This window comes from Misgurnus anguillicaudatus, chromosome 24 (genome assembly GCF_027580225.2).
Source record: "Misgurnus anguillicaudatus chromosome 24, ASM2758022v2, whole genome shotgun sequence".
Classification (NCBI taxonomy): domain Eukaryota; kingdom Metazoa; phylum Chordata; class Actinopteri; order Cypriniformes; family Cobitidae; genus Misgurnus; species Misgurnus anguillicaudatus.
The window spans coordinates 24,252,699-24,273,899 of record NC_073360.2 but is presented as its reverse complement, the minus strand read 5'-3'; the positions used below and the strand labels follow the sequence as shown (position 1 = coordinate 24,273,899).

Sequence of the window (21,201 nt, the reverse complement as noted above, 5' to 3'; positions counted from 1 at the left end):
AATTTGTCATGTCTTTAAATGGTAATTGTGGTCTTAGAAAAACAACAAGATTGTTTTGGTTGGTGATTTCAGATTGGTTTCTTCTCTAAAAACGATGGTTGGTCTGGCCTGAGGCAAAGTGTTAATTGAAAAACGCACAATGACAAACTTCTTGATTTATTAAGGCTGGGTTATCAAAATAACAACATTTCTGAATGTATTTTTTTGTCCACGGTTGCCATTTAGTTTAACAGCATGCAGACAAAGAAATCTAATATAATTTTAATGGATTTCCTTTGTTTGAAACCCAAAGAGAAATTTAGGAGCTGTGGTTATGTCCATTACAATTTTTATTACTATTCCACTGTTCTCCAGATGTGTTAATGCTGTTTATCAGTAAGACCAAAAAGAAATAATTTTTTTAATGAAAAAAATGGGTGTTTCAAGGCCATGACTCATGTTGCCAGACATTTTTTTAAAATAAATAGAAAAGCTGACACAGGGACAGTATCCTTTTAAAAGGCCATAATATGTTCAATTTAGGTACAAATATGTACCTTTAAGGCAGTATATGCACCCTTTAGGTACAAAGGTGTACTTTTTGAAGGTTATACCATCCCGGCGACAGCTATTTGTACCTTTTGTTTTGAGAGTATACACTTAAAAAAGGTACATTTGAGGTACCAGTATGCACTCTTTAAGTCTTTTTTTAAGTCAACCTTTATCTGTGAGTGTGCACAATGCTCAAACTGAGCTACAGGAACAAACATTAGCAGGATCAAATCAGGAACAAATATCATTAACCTTTGCCTTATTTAAAAAAAAATGTTTTGGTTGGCAAAGTAGTGCACAAATATAAATGGATATAATTTTTTTTATGTTTTATACTGCATACAAGGTACCAAATATATTACAAATATCAAATAAACACATAATGATGATTGTATTGTTAAATGCTATTTATATACCTTGAACAACTTATTAAACATCCAAGCTTTGTAGCCAGACAGACACGGGTGTGACCTGATATTCAATCCTTGTCTCATTCACAAGCCAATTTTCAGTTGTCTCCTTGGACTCGAGGTGACAGAAAATAAGCAAAGCTGTCTTCTGGGATTGCAAGTAAACATTGGGGGGTGAATTTGTCCCAGATGTCCCTAAACAAACTGTAGCCTAATTTAAAGTATACATGCATAATAGTTTCTGACCAGTTCACATCAGAATTCCCATTCCCAGAAGAGTATTCCCCATGCACAACTGATTTGCATCTAGCATTCAACATTTGCTGATGCGTCAGTTCCTAATTAGAAGATTTTAGCAGATCTACATTTGAAATGAAAATCCATCACGTGCAGTTTCTGTATCCCCTCTTATTTTTTGCCTGAACACAACAGATATATTTTATGGATCTGACACTGGGGGTCGATAATGGTGTAATGGAGCAAGGCATGCTCTGGGACAGAACATTAGTGCTGATAAATCTTATGCAATTTATGTGAAACTATTTCTTTCACTGAAATCTAGTGTATCACAGATTATCAGGAAAAAAATGTTTGGCATGAAAAACATTTTTTGATTATCCAATACAGCTACACTTTAACTGCACACTGTGGTGAAAAGAAATGGTTAAAAATGGTCCCAAGCTGTCACCAGGGCAGTACCGTAGTAGTTGGGTTAAATATGGACAAACCCAACAGTTATTTCAACCCAAATTCTGGGTTGTTGTACAGTGTAACCCAACAGTAGAGTTGGTCCATATTTGACCCAACTATGGGTTGAAACAACCCAGCATTTTTACAGTGTAATATGTGCAATTGCAGAGGTTCACATATGTATATATTTCAGTGGCAGCCGGTGAGGGCACACGATGCGAAGTTCGTCACAACATGTATGTAGCCCGTCATGTGTGTGGTTCTTAATTTCAAAGTGTTCTGCGCATCAATTGATCGTATGTGCATCACGTGTCTTGTCAAAATAAGTGCCTGCTGCAGACGTGTCTAAAGGGTTTATGATAAAAGAGACGCTCGTTTTTGCCAGATACTCGCATAATCTCATGCATAATCAGAGTTTACTGTTAAGTGAGCGCCTTGCGTGTATTTTGTGAACGTGAGCGTCTCTTTTATTATAAACGGTTTTGACGCGTGTGCAGCAGGCACTTATTTTGACAAAACACGTGATGCACATGGTTCACATGATGCAAAAAACACATATTTTGAAAACACGAGCAACACACGTGACACTCCCAACACATATTTTAAATTAGCACCCCTGAGTAGTCATGAGCCGTCACTGGAATATTTGCAACAAATATGCATCTTTGAGGTACCAATATGCACTCTTTGGTGCCAGTATTAACCTCAGAGGTTCAAGTATTAACTCCTTAGGTGCAAATGTGTACTTTTTGAAAGGCCCCAGGGACAGCTAGAGACCATTTTGGACCGTTTTTCTGGGAATATACTGAAGTAACAATTTGATAGATATTAATTATCACTTAATTGTAAAAATGTACACTTTTAGAATTAAAGGTACAAAACTGTACCTTTTTTGTCGCTGGGGTGGTACCCTAGGTTCCATTTTGTACCTTTACAGGTATACAACACATAATGCATAATGCTGTACCTTTTTGGGTAAATTACTGTATAAGCACCCTTTAAAGGTACAATAAAATGGTTTGTACCCCTAAAAATTAACTAGTACAAAATTGGTCCTTGAAGGTACATAAATAGGTCCTTAGGGCAGTGGTTCTCAAACTTTTTCTGCATGCGGCCCCCCTTATGTATGGTGCATTCCTTCGCAGCCCCCCCAAAGAAAATTTATGACAAAAAAAATTCTAAAATTTTACATTTTAATTAAACAAAACATATTAAGTTATACAAAGTGGTGCTGTTGGTTAGTAGCCTTGTTTTTTTTTAAGTTTAATTACACAGAATTCATGATAAATAAATGTATTTTATAAAATGTCAGAAAATTGGGGCCCCCCTGGCACCATCTCGCGGCCCCCCTGGGGGCCCCGGAACCCAGTTTAAAAACCACTGCCTTAGGGTATAATATGCCCAACATTTCAATGTGTTGTATACCTTTAAAAGTACAAAAATGAACCACCCCGTTTTGTTTCTGACAGTGTAGGCATTTATCTAACTATTTTAATTAAAGTGAGTATAGTTTTTCAAGTGCCATGGTTGTTGTTTTAATAAACTTTTAAAGTTTTGGCATTTGACTTGAACAGTAAACTCCAGTGAAACTAAAGGTAAAGAGTGCAAGGTATTCTTAGAAGCAATTTGTTATTGTGTTGGTGACCGCTGTGAACAAGCCTACATGCCTCGGGGATTGTACTGCATTAACATATAGAAAATTTCAGGGCTATAGCCTTGCATTTTAACAGCCACTTGAGACCTTGTATGTGTCAAGGACAGAGCACTTACAGAAAAAACAACAACAAATAAAGCTATAGACCAGAAAACAACTTTGTTATGGGACGTTTACTTCTGCAAGTAAATTCAACTCTTACTGATCTGATGCAACACAAATTTAAACAAGAAAGTGCAAATAGTGTATTGTACAGTGACATATATTTGTGTATAGGACAGTGAATCCATGTTCTTTTCTAACCTCCCAAATCCTAATGCTGTTCCTCTTATCTCTTTGGAGATTTTACTGGCTGTGTTGTTTACAATGCATTTGACACATTCCATTTGTCACAGCAGCAGGTTGGCTTGATATAGCACTGCCTCATTACAAAGTTTTTGTGGCCTATTGTGAGTGTGAATTATGGAGTCCAGATGTAGATGCAACGCTCTTTGTACTTTCAAATGCTAAATCTCTGCTCATGAGCATATAAAGGAGATTACACTTTAAAAAAATGTCTGGGTTATTTTTGACCCATAATGGGTTAGTATTGGACAGAACACACCCATGGTTGCATAGCATCAACCCAAAACTGGGTCATTTTATGGGGTCATTTTTAACCCAGCATGTGTTCTGTCCAATATTTACCCATCATGGGTCAAAAGTAACCCAGCCATTTTAAAAAGTGGCATAACAAATGTTTGTAATGTTTAGTGTTATTAAAAATCTAATTTTAAGTTACTCAAAAGCAAGTGACCGGAGTGTTTGATGCATTACTTGTTTGTTCAAACTGCATACAGGTTTGGTTCAGTTTTTTTTACCTGGCGCTGCCTCTAATCATGTTTTTTTTGGAAGGAGAGTGCAGTTAGGAAAAGCAAAGCATGACTTGTGATGGACTCTAATGGGCTTGTTAGGCCCTGGGGAAATCCATTGTGATGCAGACAGTACACGGTGGTAATTCAATCCCACTCACAGGTATGTTCGGCTTTAAGTGATTTTCTAATACTATATAAGTAGCTGAAGACCACTGTCGTCACTGTATTTATACTGCATTATTGTGTTACAGCTATTGTAGAGGATAACACAGCCTTGTTTCCAAGAAATCAATCTAACCATATAAAGTTTGTGCCTAGTTGTGTGTGATTTAATGTCAAAGATTCTCAGAAAAGCATGTAATTTATATGCTTGCTAGGATTAATAAAGAACTATATTTAGATACCTTTACATTTACATTCATGCATTTGGTAGACGTGTATGGGGTGCATTCAAGGTATACATCTTCATCCGTATGTGTTTTCCTGAATATTTATTGTATATTTATATATAGCCTTCCTTAAAATATGTAAATTAAATTTAATGTGAGCTATATAAATTGTACAATAATATGAGTAACAAGCTGTAATGTGAAGGGTCAAATAATAAAGTAAAACAGGCTATTTAAATATTTTAAATATTACTTTCCCACTGTCATACTTTACTGTCTTTAAATCGTATGCACATTACTGTATAAAGTCTCGAAATGCAATTGAAGGATTTTGCAACTAAAGCGTTGCTTTGCAGCAAACTTTATGATAACTGCATCACTTAACAATATTAACCCAAATAATGCATTGTAGTACATGTATATATATATATATATATATATATATATATATATATATATATATATATATATATATATATATATATATATATATATATATATATATATATATATATATATATATATATATATATATATATATATATATATATATATATATAAGAATGTAATATCATGATTCCTAGTAATAATAAAGAACTATATTTAGATACATTTACATTTATGCATTTGGTAGACGTGTGCGGTGCATTCAAGGTATACATCCTCATGTGTTTTTCCTGAATGTATTTACTGTATATTTATTAGCATCCCTTAAAATATGTCAAATAAATTTAATGTGGGCTAAATAAATTGTAAAGTAACATGCTGTAATGTGAAGGGTCAAATAATAAAGTAAAATAGGCTACTTAAATATTAACTATAGTATAGGGTAGTAAATTGTACACTCTATACTTATGTATACTATAGTTTAGAACTATAGTAAACAGTATCCGGTGCATTCAGGGTATACATCTCAATCCCTATATGTGTTTTTTCCTGAATGTATTTATTGTATATTTATATATAGCCTCCCTTAAAATAAGTAAATTAAATTGAATGTGGGCTATATAAATTGTAAAGTAATAACAAGCTGTAATGTGAAGGGTCAAAAAATAAAGTAAATTAGCTACTTAAATATTTACTATAGTAAAGGGTAGTACACTGTATACTGTATGTATACTATAGTATACAACTATAGTAAACAGTATACAGTAACGTTAGTTATTAACCATGGTTTAAAACACTATAGTCGCCAATTGTGTTTGTTTTTAATTTTATTATATTGTTAAATTCGGTTAATTATATTTTAACTACTAATATCATGTATAAATCAACGTAAAGCAAGAAACAATTGAGGTCTAATAATATCCTCCTTATCTTTTTGTGGTGTCCCGTCTTCTTGACCCAGCCAATATTTGATGGGACGGTCAGTGTGTACACGTCACAGCTCTCAGCTGTACACGTTCATTGGCGCTTTAACTTCGCGAGTGCTTATTTATTCCTGTCCGCCGGTATGCTCTGACCTACACGTAAGACATTTTACTCTCTGTTGTATATCGAGCTAGGTTTTGGTGGCATCACTCAGCTAAGGTGAAACGAGTGTTTTTTGTCAGGTTTACCGCGGCGGTTTGGACATACAGGAGCGTCTGTCATATGGAACGCAGAGGACACGCGCTTATTTGCCATAGTAAACGAGTTATGGACACACATTAATGTGAGTACAACGATTTTGGGGGCTTTTCTTGGAATGTTTGATCCTCAGGGAGACTCTATTAGATACATTCGCGTTTACAAATGATAAACAATGTAAACAATTAAACGTGCGTTCCCACTGTCATACTTTACTGTCTTTAAATCGCATGCGCATTACGGTATAAAGTCTCGAAATGCAATTGAGGGATTTTGCAACATAAGCGTTGCTTTGCAGCAAACTTTTACCTGATAACTGCATCACTTAACAATGTTAACCCATGAATAATGCAATATACTTGCTATAGTAAACTGTAGTAAATTGTTATACTGTAATCTAGTCTATTATGTACGTAATAACAACACGTGTGTATACTGCATTATTCTGTAGTATTAACTATAATAAATTAACAATCTGTACTGTAGTGTAGTGCATACTGTAGTATACTTTAATATATATGGGGAACACAATAGTATCTAGGAAGTGGACAGCAGTTTAAATAAGTAATACAGTATTTTTATGTAGTTAATTTGTAATTTGTTTATGTAGTTAGCAATTAACAATCATTTAAGATGCAGGACTGTTAAGCGACCCATATTGTGACGTTATATTTACATTAGGGTACTAATAAAATGCACAGATTAAATTACTTTACATTGGATACATACACTTAGTTAAACCACTTTAAGGAATGATTTTAACAATGAGCCATAACTGTAAAGGACAACAGTAGTAGTAATGGCTTATGTATTAAACCATTAAGTTTAATGGTTGATTGTTCTTTCCACTCAGATTCTCAGTTGGACACACACGGCTTTTACAAACAATTTAACAAGCTTTAAATAACCACTGGTTGTGTTAACAAAATGTCTCTTGTATTATACACAGTAAGCCTACATCACATATATTGTGCAAGATGCTTCACTTTAAACCTGTCAGTAATAAAATGCCTCCCTTTGTAAACGCACTTTGTATGCCATTTTTGGCTGTGAATGATAAAAATACTTGCATGAATCCAATACTAAAGTAGTTAGGTTTTATATTTCTCGATAGGTGTTATATGTAATACAATCTAAATCCAATACAATGGCTTGGTGTGTAAGTTTAGCTCTCGTGTGTATTCTCGACCGCTTCCCAGGGCGAGTTGCGGTTGACTTGTGTCTTTCTCGCAGACAGCATCTGATCTCATGTGGATGATCATCTTTAGAGGCGAAAGGGCAGTGTGACACCTGAAATGGTTTTCTGGAATGTTCCCTTGTGCTTTATCCTGATATAGCTTTTTTTCTACGTATCGGTGTGTTAGGAAACAAACGCACCATTTAATCATGGCTTTTGAACAAACAGTAATTGCCCTCGTGGGGATTCCAGATAAGAACTAACATTAAAAGCATGACGCGAAGAGGAGAGTAATCGTGGTGTAAACCAATAAGATGTCTCCTCCGGTGTCACCCGCCTGAGCTAATAAGGGTGTTTTGCGAGGGTAATGTCTGGTTTGAGCAGCAGATTGTGATTGGTGACTATAACCCAGCAGCCTGGTGGTGACTCCACAAGTGCTTGTTTTTAACTTAATAATGAACTCATACCATTTAAAGTGTATCATTAAAATATGTGGTGTAATTTGTAGTTTGAAACATGGAAGAATTTATACAGAATATAAAGACCAGTTTGCGTTGTCGCTACTGTTTTTTTATGTGGTCAGTGTGGTATTTCATGACTACAATAAATGTAATGCAATGGCATGGAGGAAATAAATGGGCCGCCTCTGTTGCCAATAAAAAGTGCACGGCATGCTGAGCGTATTGGATTGTATCGAGCAGTTTTATCTGGGATGCAACCTGATGCCTTATTGTACATCAGCAGTAATACTATGCCATATACAGTATCATGCTGTTTCATATTATACATGCCTATCTTGCATCTCACTACTCAGAATCCAAGGCTCAACCCAGATCATAATTAAAACGGAGTTTTTAAACGGCCTGATCTGTGTAAACTTTGGTTGAAATGTGGTATGTAAATTCATCAGGTCTTTGAAGCTAATGTTTGTTTCTCTTCATTCTCAACTGTGTAATTCAACCCATCCTGCGCTGGCTGTAAGCTGCCTCTTGTGGTCCTCAGGACAAAAGCAGTAGCTTTTAGTGAAGCGGCTGGTGTGGCCACTTGTGGTTGTATTGATGTGCAAGCATGAAATAGCAGGATGGGATTAGGTCATTGTGAATGATTTAGCCAGTTTAGAAAAAAAAGTGTCTCTTTGGTTTTACTGTTCATCAGGCTTTCATTGGGAATCAAGTTGAAGATGTTTTGGAAACTTCAGGTATTGATCAAAACATAAACATTTGAGAAACAAGGACCTGTTCTTTAGTATTTTGACAGTAGCTTGGAGGTTTCTAAGGTTTACAAGTAGCTGCACACAGTGTTCCCGTAATTCAGTGTTCCCATCATTCAGCATTACCAGCATTCAGTGTTCCCACAGCTCAACTGGTAGAGCATTGTGTTAGCAGTGCAAAAGTTTGTGGGTTCTAATCCCAGGAAACACACATGCTGATAATACAGTGTATGTATAACCAAAGAAATAGGATATAGAACAAGATTGAGCACTCATATTACTATGAATAAAGGACAGTGCAACGCTCGATATGACTGCACTCTGGCAAAGCAAGTGGGTGATTCTCATGAAATCCAGATTTAGAAGGTGTCCAGCATCAGATTTTTTTTAAAAGCCCTTGAAGCCAATTTTTTTTGCACATATAAGATTTAGATCTGAACTTACTATAACCATTATTTTTAGAGGATTTAAAAAATATTTCCTATAGAATTATTTAAATTCTTTTGATTATCGTTATCAAAAATTATCATTACCGCAACATGATATTGCATTAAATATATGCATTTACAAACTCATGTTTCAGCAATGAGAACTAAAATGTTGTCTAGGTACTATGACAAACAAAATTTCAACTTTTATCTGGAGAGAAAAAATAAGAACTGCTTACCTGGTAGCCATCTTGAGTGTCTCAGTCAATTATGTCCCTTACAACAATTTTTTTTTTTAATGTTTGTTCATTAAGGGCTTAAACAATGATTGAAAATTGTTGTGGAGGATGAGAATTTTTCTTGGACACATTTATATTCCTTATTATTTTCTCTAGTACATTTACCAATGATCACCAAATACCACGTTCTTTACTGTAAATGTTTATAGTATAACATGCAGTGAAGCTTTTTAATTTTTAGATTTTTTGATTATAAATATTTCCATGTCAAAGAACCCAAATCCAGTCATGGACACGTCACGGTAATGAACATTTTCCCCTTAAATGTGGAAAAAACAACAAAATTGGTTTGTATGATGTCATTTGAAATCATGTGCAAAATAGTACATGAAGAGATGTTTGTAACTGTATGCTCCTTATTTTGATACTTTTACTTTGCATTAACTTTTTTATCAAAATGTTTCATGACACCTCATAAGTCTAATTTGGTGAGAATCACCCACGTTCCTTCTTCCAGTTAAAAGAACCAATCATCAATCGATAAAGACTAACCTCATTCACATAGCACTTTGGTCCCAGAAAATTTGCGTAAAATTGTCAGAGAGGTTTCTGTGTGAACGCAAATGCGTTCTGTAAATGTTCTGGGATCGCTCCTTTAAGTAGCAAGATACACAGAAAGCGGTGTATATGAACAAGACACAGAAACAAGGGGCATGCCGTAGTGAGGACGCACATGTCATCGCAGCAAGAAGTCATGGTTCAGCTCTTTGACATTGGGACGCAGATCAACATTCACAAAGAGAAATATCGGTGAACTGAAACAGAGATTAGGGAGCTCGTCACTATACGCGCTGAAGCTGAGATCATTCACCAGCATGACAGAACATAGCATTACATGCACCTTATGATCTTTTTGTAAACGAATATGAACACGATTGCTTTCTCGAAAGAGAAATCACGGATAAATAGCAAACTTCAGACTCTGTGGAAAAATACGTCCTTACGGGATCTTTACGATATGTGTGTGAATGCACGCTAGAGGTCTTCACGGATCCACTTAGATCTGAAAACCCGAGCTCCGAACCGAGACCCAAGTTTGTTCGGGTCTAAAGGTTTCACGTGTGCCCTGGACATGGGTCGGGTATAATAATAGCGGCATCGGGTCTCGCGTAATTTAAAACGAATGTGTTTTTGCCGAACGGACCCGAGAAGATGAGTCCTTTTCCTCCTTTCCACACCGGTCAAACAATTTAAAATGTAAATCTTGGTGGTTACCTTTGTTGTCGTCATCAGAAAGCAAAGTAAAATAAATGGAGCAGTGGGCCAAATTGGTTGTGAGGCCACCATGGCTTCTTTCTGTCTGACTGGTGCATGCAGGGGTGCAGACAGCACACACGACGGTGCCGTTTACATTCGGGTCCAGACGGGTTTATAAAAAATTGCCACTGGTTTGGATCAGATTCGGGTCTAATTTTCTCAGGTTTGTCTCAGGTCTTTCTTTTAATAAAAAAATTATTCATGCACGTTGGGTTCGGTAAAAAGTAATTCGGGTCATTTCGGGTGGAGGTACATTTCTTTGTACCAGAGAAGACCTCTAATGCACGCACTGATTTTGGAAAATCATTGGCAATGTGAATGAATCAAAAATCAAACGATCCCGAACAAATCCCAGAGGCATTTTCCATGTATTTTCCGTAATCTCTGTGTGAAAAGGGCTACTGATGATTCTCTGGGGGAGGGGGGATGTACAGAGTTGCGTGAGGTGCGTGATGTCATGTTTAATTGTTGGTGTGAAATATGTTGCTTAATTTGATTTTAGCATGCATTTTTAGAGATATCTGTCTTTCCCTTATTCAATAGGACTAAAATAACTGCCTGGAGGCGTTGCAGACATGGCGGCCTAGTGGCACGACCTCCATAAGGGACGTCAGTATGCTGTAGCTTGAATGCACTATAAGTCACTTTGGATGAAAATGTCTACCAAATGCATAAATGACTGCATGTTTGACAGTGAACTGTGTTCCCTGATATAAATATATTGTCCTATATACTGTAAGAAGGCTAATTCTTTTGGTGTACTTGTAAACATTGAACTTATTTGAACCCTTGCAGCTTTTGAAAATAAAACTCTTTCTGCAGACACGCACTCATGCACCCATATACACACACATACAAGTGAATGTAAACATAGACAGGGACTCAAAATTAAACCTCTTAAACTTGGAGTTTCATAAGAAATGAACCTCTGTGCTTAGGTCACGCTGACAGTAAACTCTGTATCGGTTATTGCGAGAATGCTGGGTGTCTTGAAAGGGATTTTCTCATCCATATTAATAATTATTGACGTTCTTCTCCCTTGTAAAGTTTTAAAAGACATAAAGCTTTCCAACTATTTACAACATCCTTACCCCACAAAGCTTTTAGGCCTCTTCGGTGTCACATAAAGCTATTCCTGAAGCTTCTTATTCTGAAGTTTCCTCAATGTCTGCATCTAGAGTTAACTTGCGAAACATTTCTCAAAAACAGGTGCCAGCAATTTTCTTCCATACTTGAAATTGTTGCCAAATTGCAGCCTGTCAAAACAATCGCAGGCTAAGCAGAACAATAGCAGAAGTGGACCGGATGCATCAGATGATATGTGGAGGTGTTTCCTCTGAGAGTCATTAAAAAAACCCGCATGAAGTCCGCAGAGTGAACTACAACCAAAATACCGATAACCACACCACTACCACTCGTTTCTGTCTTTAGAAAACATTGTCAGGTTGATACATGTTCTCATTGCAATCTGGAACAAAGGTGATTAGCATTTGTGACCCCGCCTAAAGCAGCAGGTCAGTTTAAGCCAAATTAAACCTCACCAATAAAACTCTTGACTGGGGTTGAGTGGAAACGTGGCACTTTTATTGAAGTCATTAATTCGCCTTGCAGGATGCCTTCCCTGGTCTCTCTAGAGACACACGGTCGCCTCTCCACTGGAGCATAAAACACAGTTAGGAAAGAATTAAATACCTGCCCTGAATCGATACCGGGGGAGACAGGCAGTTCTTACTCAGCTCATCTGCCATGGTCGTCCTGCTATGTGAACACAGTGTGCTGATATTAAAGACCACTCCCTGTAAAGCACATTGTCACTCTTAGAAACGTTTATCAATTTGTGATTCGTCAGAACAAGTATGAAGATTATTGGGCTGTACAGTGTGAAAAAAATATCATACTAGTGTGACTGTGCATGGCTGCCGGAGGCGCAATGATAATACGCAGTGCCTGAAAGTAGTTCTCTGTTATTGAAAATTACCAAGGGGACCATTTTCAGGCGCTGCGTAATATTATTGCAGCCATGTTACGGCAGCAAAGTCCTAGGTCATTACCATAGATATGTACACTAGATGTTGCCTTGGTTCTCTGAGTATGCGTCAAAACCCCCGCCATCTTAGAACAGGGGTCTTGTCATAGGAAGTATCTAGGTAAAGCTGCTATCTCTGCCTGTACTTCGAATTCATGGACGATGTTGGACTTTTCTGCTGCGTATGGGTGTTAAACCTACTAGCATTATGCATTATAGTTAGAAAAAGTAAATTTCAAAACTTTTCTGAACTCAATGCTAAATACATGTCTGACTGTTGAAACGAACCAAAACAAAACCAAGAAAATCGCATTCATGACGATTTATGGTGATTTTATTTCCGTTACACCATTGTCTACAATGACGCTGATGCGGGACTCCCCTGTTTTAAGATGGCGGCTCTAGTTGACGCATTCGGTCCAATGAACTGCCGTAGCCAAGGTGACATCTAGTGTATATATCTATGGATTATTACACCAGAATGTGAGTATAGTTCCTAGCCATATCCGCCTAGAAAATCGCAACTTTTAATTTTCTGTCGGTCATAGTGCACGATGTAACTTTTAAATAGCAAAAAATATTGAAACTCTTTGGTTATTTTTGAGCGTGATGCTAATGGTCTAATCAGATTCAATAGATTATGCTAAGCTATGCTAAAAGTGGTATCGCCAGACGCGGAGATCAGCTGAATGGATTCCAAAATGGTAAAAATTTGCATATTTTCAAAGAAAGTGCATTGTTCCTTTTAAAGCATCATCGTATTGCATATCGATCGCTGCATTATTTAGAAAGTTGTCACATATCGCACATTGAATATTGCACAGGTAGGGATGGGACGATTACCAGTTTCACGATTAACCACGATAAAATGTCCTGAAGGTTTAGTATTATCGTTTAAAATTTAATTATCTTTACAACCGTGTTTGATTACCATTATTTTGAATACTCTAGGTAAATCCTGTCCAGCCAGAAACAGTTTGATGCAGGCATGCACATGCAACATCGTTTTTTGCACAAGAACGCATTTAAGGGATAATGTATTGTATTTATTCACGGTAAACTTATTAGACAGGATTTATTTATTTTTTACCACAGAAATAATCTCAGGGACATGAAATATTTAATTGTGATTTTCAATTATGTTTTCAGTGTGTTTATCAGCTTTTTTTTAACATTTCCATCTCATTTTAACAAAACCATGATAATATGGATAACCGTGATAACTTTGTTCACCATAATCATGATATGAAATTTTCATACTGTCCCATACCTTTGCGCAGGTCAAGTTCAAAGTCAGATTTTTGTTAAGACTGAAAAGGGGTTGGAACATTTTGACAAATTTAAGCACCACTTAATTTTATAATTCTGTAACCAGTAAAAGCTGGTTTTATCCGGTCTCCCAGCTTAATTTTAGCTGGTATTGCTGGTGTAGCAAGCTGGTCTAGCTGTGTTTGGGCACTTTTTAAGCTGGTCTAGCTGGACTTTGCTGGTCAGGCTGGAAGACCAGCTGACCCACCAACTTGACCAGGCTTGCCAGGCTGGGACGACCAGCTTAGACCAGATACGGCCACCTTAAAACAGCTAAAACCAGCTACTGCCACCTTAAAACAGCTAAAACCATCTACCAGCTTATGTTGGTCTTTGCTGGATTTTTCAGTTGGGATGACTAACGCAATTTTGCATTTAAAAGACGTCTAATAGCCGTGAAGCCATCTAGTACCCACCCCAGTTAATATAAACCAGTTGTATTTCACTTTTCAGAGGCTTACATCCCTATAGTAACTTTCTTTTGTTGTTTAGACAAACTGTTCCTTTAAGAACTCATGTTGATAACTTGACAATTTTGTTAGTCTAGCTGTGAAATTAACTTTTAAAACCCTCAATCAGGTGGCATCATCTGTGGGCACAGGCATGGTGGGGAGAGCGATGGCCTCAAATGAAAACTATAAGTTAGTGTCCTGCCTAGCTACCTGCTTATTCATCATGCCGAGCAGTTTGAAGGCCAATTGAATTAGTTCCCTTTCAGTTGCCCAATGTTCTCATGATAAAAGCCTCTGCTGTTTGAACAGTCAGGTGCATCCTGGTAGTAAAAACGTTTACTTATGCTTCTGCAACCGCAGCCCTATCATCCCACTAAAACCAACACGTGACGCTTAAAGAAGCCAGGTTTAAAAGAAAATGACCATAATATTCATCTCTCGTGACGACATCTTCAACAGCTCTTTTGTACTGCTGGCTAAAGCGGACTTAACAAGACCAGAATGCTGTAAGTCAATAATTACATTTATCTTTGCGGGGTTCTGGTTTTCTCCACTAAACTGTCACTGCCCGCGTAATGTCTGGCTAACATCAGAAATGTATGCAGGGCCGTTTTTTGCAAAAAAAAAATATTATGGAATACTGAAAGTCCCAGTTACTTTTGTTAAGTCATGTTTGACTGTTATTGTGGTTTTAGTGTTTAATGATTAAATGGTTAGCATATCAGGAAATGCAATATGTAAATAGCAAGGGCTTAAGCAGATCTGCGATCCGATACATAATTTCAGAATCGACTGCTTTACTTTGAAGGCTTGAATAGGATGAAAATGATTGCGTGAATATTTGCTTTCTGCACTTGTATGCACGATTTATCTTAATTTACATTCTAACATTAAACCTATGCATTGCTTTCTGTACATATCTGTGCATACCGGAGAAATGAGTGTAGATTTTTAGATTTAATTATGAAAATCTTTCATAAAGAAACAATGCTAAATTTTATTAAATGACACGAGGGTGTGTATAACTTGAATGAACGTTAGCAATGAAGTAGAAATTGGTTGGATAACATCAGAGGAGAAGTGTCAGATCTCACCAGGCGACATTCTAGAAACAGCAGTTAACCACAGGACTTAACCTCATGCTTGCTGTATGCTTTAGGGCTGTACAAAGACATGAGCATGTTATGAAAGCAGTGAGTACAGTGTCATCCAGATGTGCTTCTTTCTCTGTATTTAATCATTTATATTAGTATATGATTATATGTTTATTCTGTGGCCAATGTCAATTGATAGAGAGCCTGATTGCCAGAATAATGATGATGTATGTACAGTACAGTTCTTCTGAATGTACAGAGAGTACTTTTGAAATGTGTATTTCATTATTATACTTAGGAAAAAACTGTTGTTGATGAGTGTTGTTGTTTTAAAGATTTCAGGAACGAAACGTTCAGCCAACCGCTGAACTTCCACTTTTTGACTTAAAGTGTATCAGATGAAGACTAGGGGGAATTGTAACAAAATGTGTTTAATCACGTTCAGCTTACTCAATTGAGAAAAAAGGCTTTGTGATTTGTTTTACTACGTGAGACGTCATAAACAATTTTTTGTGCTGTTTTGAAACCTTTGAAGTTATTATTTATAACAGCTATAACAAATTCAAGTTACATAAAAAATGATGTCTATGCTACAGTTACAAATGTTTCTTATGACAAAAGATGGCAGGTACATGTGTAGTAAAAATGTCCTCATTCTCATGAATGATATGAAGAGTTTGGTTCCAAAACGCAATAAATCCATATTGACAAATTTAGGTAAAAATGTGTTTTCTATACCAAGAAAGTGACAAGATGAAAACCACTATTTTCTGTTACAAACTTTCACATAGCATCTTTAGGTTATAATAACATTTAAAATTCAAATCAACAATGCAATAAAGCCATGACCATTTTTTTCAAAATGCTATAAATCTATTGAATCAATATATAAATGTGCATTTATCTTTGCCATGTTATATTCATTTAGTTGACTAGTGGTATACACTTATTAAAAAAATAAACATTAATGGCATTAATCAAAACACTTACTTTGTCATATTAAAAATACTGTCATTGCTGCTGTTATCCTTGGGACGTCGTCGCTGAACTTTTTTGACAGCAATCAGCTGTAAAATGTTTTGGTCCTGCTTGATTTTCGTTGACTTTAAGTAAAATAATGGAAAGTTTTTCATAAGATCACCTGGGGTCATTGTGTTAGCATGACAGAAGCTTGATACTGTCAGAACAAGCAACAGCCGGAATTTTCAGTCTCCCGAGTGCCTCTCATGTAAATAATTAGATTTTGATAACTTACGTTTCTTCCCTGCCACAGGTTTATCAATGCCATCAAAGTATTATTTTGTTTTTGTTTGTTTGTTGATCACGAAGTGCAGAGTAGATGAGAAAAACTAGGATTCTGTGTGTATTCAAAGCGGAGCCATTATTGTTTACATTGCGTGGAATGGTGCGCTGTGATTTGCTGAGTGGATTTATTGCATTCTGAATAGAATGAGGAGTGCCGTTTATCGCGTTTTGGAAAAAAGGGAGAAAAAATGACAGAATAACACGGCGGATATAGGATTTTACGTAAAATTAAGAATTTTCTTTTTAATACTGACCTGATACAATACTGATTTTGGCAGTAAAAAATTTTTTTAATGGCCAAATTCTTCATATGCAACACCTGTATATTGTATATACCTAAACTATGATCTGTCTGTTTTGTATCTGTACTATCTGTAGGTTTTAAAGGAACACAACGACTTTTTGGGACTTAAGCTTATTCACCGGGCTTCTCAAATACTGTGAGCAAATCACTCTGCCCAAGTGCTTCTGAGAATATAGTTCCCAGTATGTATACGGTTAAAAGATGGCTGTGTCTTAAATGACCTTGTTATTTGTGCACACTGTGACTATACAAATCACAACATTTTGTCACTTATTGGGAGCAGTATGCTAGCTGGAGCCATTTACTTCCAGTCTTTGTGCTAAACTAGGCTAGCAGTGGGTGTGGCAAAGTTACGGCATCCACGGAGATGAAAAAGATATGTGTGGACTTTTCTAACTCTGGGGGATACGGTGAATAAGCTAAAGTAACAAAAAGTCGGCGTGTTCCTTTAATATGGGTCAGTGCCTATTACAGTACATTTGTCCTTTTGTCCTTCTCGTGAACATTTGCCCTCATGCTAATAAACCCTGTTTGAGAGTAGATGTACTCCACCTAAGCAAAAATCATTCTGTGGAGACATTTTTTCGTCTGGTTGAAGATGAAGCCAGATTGTGGTGTGAGAAAACCACTAGGTAAAACGTTTTTTTCTGATCCGAGGAAAGAGGAAAGCTTTAAAGTCTACACAGTCAGATTTTGCTATAATGATTAGAAGTCCAAATTCAACAGTAATTGTGGAAACACTGAAATATAAAGCAGATTGCAAGAGACAACTGTTGAATGACGTATTTTATGCTCTTCCAGCTGTAATTTTTAATAGATATATAAAATAGGTATAGAAAGAGGCATTAAGCAACTTGTTATTGATAAGTGTACCTCAGCCTTTTAATGTTCAACATCCACTAGCTCCTCTTTTTTAGACATTACTTAAATACACAGCTATGAGGGGTTTCTGATATCTGAGAAATCCCAGATCCTTGGAAATGTCATACAAATGTTGGCATCATTTTTGTAGTGTTTCAAGATTTAGACATTTTTAACTTGTTTCATCACTACTTAAATTCTATAACAGTTAATCTAAAGTTTACAATATCCTTTAATGGTAAAAGATTTGGATTTCCTGGATTGTCAGGATAGATGTTAAGTAAAGACCTTTTATTCATAGTTTTGCTTCTGTTCGCCTGTGTTTGTCCTCGTGTTTTGACTTAGTTCATTGTCAGTTTCTTGTCTTCACCTGTTCTCCATTTGTTTAAAGGTGCAGTGTGTAGATTTTAGCGTCATCTAGTGGTGAGGTTGCAAATTGCAACTAACAGCTCGGTTCACAGCTCACCCCTTGCTTTTGAAACGCATAGAGAAGCTACGGTAGCCGACACAGGACAAACACGTCATCGTTGGAGACAACTTAATAAAAATGTTTGCCCGTTAAGAGCTTCTGTAGAAACATGGCAGCACAAAATGGCGACTTCCATGTAAGGGGACCCTCTGTGTATGTAGATAAAAATGTCTCATTCTAAGGTTATAAAAACATAACGGTACATTATAAGAGGTCTTTGTACACCCCTGATCATATAGTTTTGTATATTATTTTGCATTTCTGTCAAGAGATCCTTCTAAAAATTACACACTGCACCTTTAATCATCCTATATTGTATTGTGTATTTGAAGAGTGTGGTTCCAAAACAAGATAAATCGCGTTTTTTTGATTGTGCATTCCAATTAATATCAAACTGCAGTTGGTTTGTTTTGCTTTAAGCCTTCATAACTAAAAATTACAGTAGCACAATAAAACAATGAAAATTGTTATGATTCACAGAGAACGGGACCCAAGTATAAGGTGACGGTGAACTCAAACAGGGTTTATTAAACAGAAAACAAAGGCACACGTGGGGGAAAACAGCACAGGAACAGATGACACTACATACAAGACTAGACTAACTTGACTAAGACAATTACAAAGACTAACAGACTTGACTAAGCAGATTGAGTTGCCACAAACAGCAACGGTACAAAACGATCCAGCACAGGACAGAGCACACTTGGGCCTTAAATAAGAAAACTAAACAAGACAATGAGGGAAAGACAGGTGAGGGGAGTTAACCAATAATTAATTATTAACGATGAGACAAGGGGGCGGGGATATAAACGAGACACAGCAGCACAAACAAAAGGCCATGTGCTGCCACACAAAACATGGGTACCGCCACAATCCTGCTACATAAACATGAACAACTATGAATAACTATGAAAGACTGGCAGGACCATGACAGTAAACGTGATAACATCATAATAAACATGTTTTGACAAAAATTTTAAAAACTGAGTTCTCTCGTTTTGGAACCAAACTCTTCATTTATACCCTTGCCTTTGTTCCAGGCTTTGTCCGATCTCATCAATGTTATGTGTCAATGTTATGTGTGATTACAGCCCGTCATTCTGTTTGGTGTTTTTATTATTGTTAAATTTCATGATTTTTTCCTCCTCGTCTTTCTCAACACGTACCCTGACACTCAAAAATTGTATCAGTTAAAATGCATTTTTGAACGTCATAATAGCATATGTAAAATTAGATTTTGATTTCTCCATGCTTTAAAACAGCTTGGATATAACTCTCTAGACCCTTGCCTCATATAGTACACAGATCTATTAATATGCAAAGTTGCAAACTAGTCCTCTTCTCTACTCAATCGCACAGGACCATAGATACACTCTTAAAATGGCTGTGTTATTTTTAACCCATAATGGATAAATATTGGACAGAACACATGCTAGGTCAAAATTGACCCAATGTTGGGTTGTTGTTATGCAACCATGGGGTACAATAACCCAGCAGTTGGGTTAAAACAACCAAGCGTTGTGTTCTGTCCAATATCTACCCATTATGGGTCAATGATAACACAGCCATTTTTAGATCGTATGAATACGCAAATTAGACCCTGCCTCCACTCTTTCGCACCACCCTGGACCATTGATGTAAGTAGATGCTATATTCGGCAGATTATACATGACTGCTAAGTTCAGTTTTACACAATGCATATGTGTACTTGCATATGGGACACCTGCCTTTATATGCACATGAACCTGAATGACATCCCATTCTTAATCCATAGGGTTTAATATGGAGTTGGCCCACCCTTTTCAGCTATAACAGCTTCAACTCTTTCTACAAGGTTTAGGAGTTTGTTTATGGGAAATTTTTGATCATTCTTCTTAAAGTAAATTTTTAAAGTCAGACACTGATGTTCCTCGCTCATAGTCTCCGCTCTAATTCATCCCAAAATTGTCCTATTTGGTTGAGGTCAGGACTCCACACCAAACAAGTTCCACCACACCAAACTTGCTCATCCATGTCTTTATGGACCTTGTTGGAACAGGAATGGACCATCCCCAAACTGTTCCCACAAAGTTGGGAGCATGAAACTCTCCAAAATGTTTGGTATAATGAAGCATTAAGAGTTTCTTTCACTTGAAATGATTGGAACACCTGAATTCAATGATTTGGAGGGGTGTCCCAAAACTTTTGGCAATATAGTCAGTGTATAATTAATTAAAACAATTTGGTAACACTTTGTTTTACGGTGTCTTTGTTACACATGCTACATGTTATTATTATAGTAATAACAGTTAATTATGCATAGTTACATGCAACTAACTCAAACTAAATCAAACCCTATTCCTAACTCCAACCCTAGTAAGTACATGTTGTAAATGATTATTACTTAGTACTTAATAATTACACTGTAACAGTGATGCCGTAAAATAAAGTGTGACAAAATAAAGAGGCCACAAAAATACAGCCTATAAAGATAGATTGTGCAGAAGAAAAATGTAAGCAGTTAAGGGAACATTTAGTTGATTCTTTCGTCAAATTTGAACTACCAAATTTGAACTACCAAATGGAGCAAAAACCATTCAGTTCATCACCACATAATGTACAGTATGACCTAGACCTTTTAAGCATTTTTGAGCATCTTTTGTTTTTCCATGCAAATAATATAAAGAACTCTATAGTTAGGGCTGATGTATAGTATGCAATATATTTATAAAAAGTGTCATCGCCTGTAATTCACATAATGTTTTTAATGCTATATGTTGCCCATGTGGATTGTTGTTTGTTGGTGAAACATGTAGAGAATTGAGAACACGTTTTAAAGAGTATACACATTCTGTTTGCTTTGCAAGTTTTTGTTTGGCATTGAACAGGTTTATTAATTTAGGGTGGAGATATTGATGTAAAGTGTAGATCCAGG

The 21,201-nt window shown here is 36.4% G+C and overlaps 1 protein-coding gene across 2 annotated transcripts in view; it reads left to right on the top strand.

Moving 5' to 3' along the window:
• The first annotated feature begins 5,851 nt into the window (after positions 1 to 5,851).
• gpr4 (G protein-coupled receptor 4) overlaps positions 5,852 to 21,201 on the top strand; it is a 29,907-nt gene continuing 14,557 nt past the window's right edge. The window contains exon 1 of one of the 2 annotated variants that reach the window (XM_055196720.2): positions 5,852 to 6,182. The gene's annotated coding sequence lies outside the window, so the exon portion shown is untranslated. Of the gene's footprint in view, positions 6,183 to 14,467; positions 14,761 to 21,201 lie in introns of those variants that run through there. The other variant, XM_055196721.2, reaches the window with a different exon arrangement.